The following is a 3,236-nucleotide window of genomic DNA, read 5'->3' on the forward strand; positions in this document are numbered from 1 at the left end:
TTCATCCTGCAAAAGCTTTTATATGGGAATAGTTCACTGACGTTGGCTGGACTGACTGAATATTCCAGGTGACTACTGCAAGGAAAGAGTGAGGCGATGCAGCGCTCAGCCAAAACCGAGACAAATTTCAATAGGCACAGACACCGCTTCCACTTGTGAACCAGAAAGTACCCATATTTCCTGTTTTGGGACACTCAAAACACTCAATCTTTTTTGAGACACTTGCATTTTGCACACTCTGTAGGCAGCACTTACCCTTTCTCCCTGAAATTGTATACAAAGGACAAAAGGGAGTGCAAAACGTTGGAAAAAGTTAATGAGGAAAGCAGATGAACTTGGACCCTTTTAGGCTGACATATTACAGTCTGAAAGTATCCGAAGCCCCTCTGCAAGGAAAAGGCTGGTGGCAAATCTTGGAAATAACTGAACACTGAGATATTGTTACTGTCAGCAGAACAGTAACAGAACATCTAAGTGACTTCCATGTTGTTGAATTTCTTCTTAATATTGTTACTTGGATGAGAAATATAGCAAATTGTCCAGCACAGCAAGCCCTTCAAGACCTATACCCTCTGGGCAGTCAGTGAAGGCTCGGTGCTTAGATGAAGGGGTCTCCTGAATACATATTTAAAACATGCAATTAAGAGCCAAAACAAGCGATCTATATGATGTATTTGTATATCATTAAATCTATGCAAAAAAAATATGCCACAGTTCACTCAATTTGCTTAAATATTGGTTTAAATTTTACTTCCCACGTAAGTATGCAGATCATCCTAGAAATCTGTTACAGAAGCCAGGGCTCCATGTCTGTGACTAATATATAAAAATACAGAGTTGCTCTTACAGAATCCAGATAAACTGGGTCTGTGCTCATGAACCAATCCAGATTCCGATTTTGTCCTCCTTCCTCAAATGTTTTGAGGCTTCTTTCAGCCCATGCTGAAGTACACAGTGACCAGCCCGCTCTGGTGCCATCCTTGCCGGCTCATCGTGCCATTCCTGCTGATGCATCAAAAAAGAGTGCCAGCGATTTTGATACAAACACCTGGATACTCCTTAACATTGGTGGTTCTGATCTACAAGCTAAAGAACAGAAACTAGATGGAAACTAGCAGAGTAACAGCACATACAAATACCCAGAATAAAGAACCCCTAAGTCATCCCTCTCTACTGTGCAAGAGCTGAGCGCAAGTCCGTTTGGTTACAAACAACGTGTGCAAAAACTAGCAGAGTATTTGTCTTCTTGTTCTCCATCTCAGGCACTGTTCTCCAAATGCACAAAAAAGCTGCCAAGCGGAGGAAGCAGGGCCCTAACAGGAAAGAAAGCAGTGTCCAACAAGCACCGTCGCAGCAGCCCAATCCAGAGAGGATGTGGGGTCTGTGTGCGGAGCAGGGAGGGCACGGACATGGCATCTCCCTCCACACCACCAGCGCAGCCCCAGGCACCCCAGCCCCCCCTTGCTCCAGAGGGGAGTTTGGCCCCATGCTGTCACTGTTCACCACTGCAGGATTTCTCTGACACAAAGCTGCTGGGATTTCTTGATACTAAAATGTCACAAGTCCACGGACTCTGCATCTCATCTGTGGCTCAAAATCAGCGCTGAGAAGCCACATGATTTTGTATCAGCTACAAAGCTCAGAGGAACATAAGCATCCTCACTAGATCTTTGTTTTCAAAATTCTTGTTTCCTGCAGGATCCAAACTGCTGCTGGTCAAGGAACAGCAGGGGACCCGGCTGGCATTCACTGCTGCTGCTTTTCCCCAAATCTTCTTTAATTTACACTTTCCAGTTATCTTAAACTCTAGTTCTTTTTGTTTTCTTTTGACAATGCCAATCTATCGGAGGTTAATCCCAAGACACTCTTTATTTTTAAAACAACTATTGCAACTTCCAATTGTGTTTTTTTTATATTTATCACATATCAAATACCATCTATGTTGCATTTTTACAGTAAATACTACTCAAAGAAAGATTCCTCCAGGATTATAACCAAAGATGCTCATCCTGGACTTACACATTGCAGCTGGGCCTACTGGCAGCTGTGATTTGGCCACAGATCTGAGTCCTGAAAACCTGACCCTGCAAATATGCCTGTGAATCCATTTACTCCCATCACTGCTGTCTGAGCCCCAGAAAAATGCCCAAGGATACGGCTGCTAGGTTGGGACCTGCACTGATGGCTTTTAAGCCTCTTGTGTTTAGCTCTGAGGACGGAGTCTGCCCTCGTTTACCGTAACACAAAGTTGGAATAATTTCACTGAACCTAATGCAGAAGCCAAACAGGGCAGGGTTTGGGCTTTGATTTTTAAAGATGTCTAGGAAAACCTTCTGCCCCTCTGCTGTGTCACCGATTCCACGGCGGACAGCACAGAGCACTTGTCACAACTTCTGCTCGGAAAAGCCAGGCTTCGCGTAACACGAGCACGCGAGCAGAGGTGACAGGCAGGTCTCGGTGCCGCTGGGTAACAAAAGCCTCAGCACCACGCACCTACCCAACACGCACTGTCAGAGGAATAAAAAGAGACGAACAGCTTCATTCACCGCACTGAGAGACTACTGGCGATTTGGAGCCAAGAAATAAAGAAACTCATGAGGCGTGCTCTGGGCCGGGACGCGGCAGGCAGCACACAGACAGACAGACAGACAACGGGTCTCTCTTCCCCCTCGTGCGGCCCCGCCGCAGCGCCGCAGGCCCATGCCCGCCAGCAAAATGCGAGCGCTGCCCCGCGTAGGCACCGCTGGGATTCGAACCCAGGATCTCCTGTTTACTAGACAGGCGCTTTAACCAACTAAGCCACGGCGCCAGCCGGTGGCCTCAGCCTCCGCGCAGCCCCAATCCATCGGCGGCAGCGGCCCGCCGCCCCCACGCGGCCCAGCCCAGCGCCCCGCCCGCTCCGCCGCCGCCACCGGCGGGGCCCCGCAGGCCGGCGGGCCAGGCAGCGCGCCCCGTCCCTCCGCCGGCTCGGCGCCCGCCGAGGCTCCGACAGCAGCGGCGGCGCAGCCGTCAGCGCTGGACCTGGCCCAACGCACGTAAAGACCGGAGCAAACACCCCCTCGTCAGCGCTGCCAAAGGCAGGCAGGCGAGAGTGCTGGCGGCCAGGCTCCAGCCCTGCCCTACCCCACCGCGTCTCCATCGCCCACGGCTCGCAGCAGAAGACACCAAGGGAAAACGGGGCCTCGACTACACACCGCCATCATCTACAACGATGCAAAAATTAAACCACGATATGC

At 49.9% G+C, this 3,236-nt stretch overlaps 1 non-coding gene across 1 annotated transcript; it reads right to left on the reverse strand.

Annotated features, from left to right (window-relative positions):
• Positions 1 to 2,735: 2,735 nt before the first annotated feature.
• TRNAT-AGU (transfer RNA threonine (anticodon AGU)) lies at positions 2,736 to 2,809 on the reverse strand. Its single transcript has one exon. It is a non-coding gene; the product is annotated as a tRNA-Thr (tRNA).
• Between the last annotated feature and the right edge of the window lie 427 nt (positions 2,810 to 3,236).

The sequence above is a fragment of the Opisthocomus hoazin genome, chromosome 12 (genome assembly GCF_030867145.1).
Source record: "Opisthocomus hoazin isolate bOpiHoa1 chromosome 12, bOpiHoa1.hap1, whole genome shotgun sequence".
Taxonomy (NCBI): Eukaryota; Metazoa; Chordata; class Aves; order Opisthocomiformes; family Opisthocomidae; genus Opisthocomus; species Opisthocomus hoazin.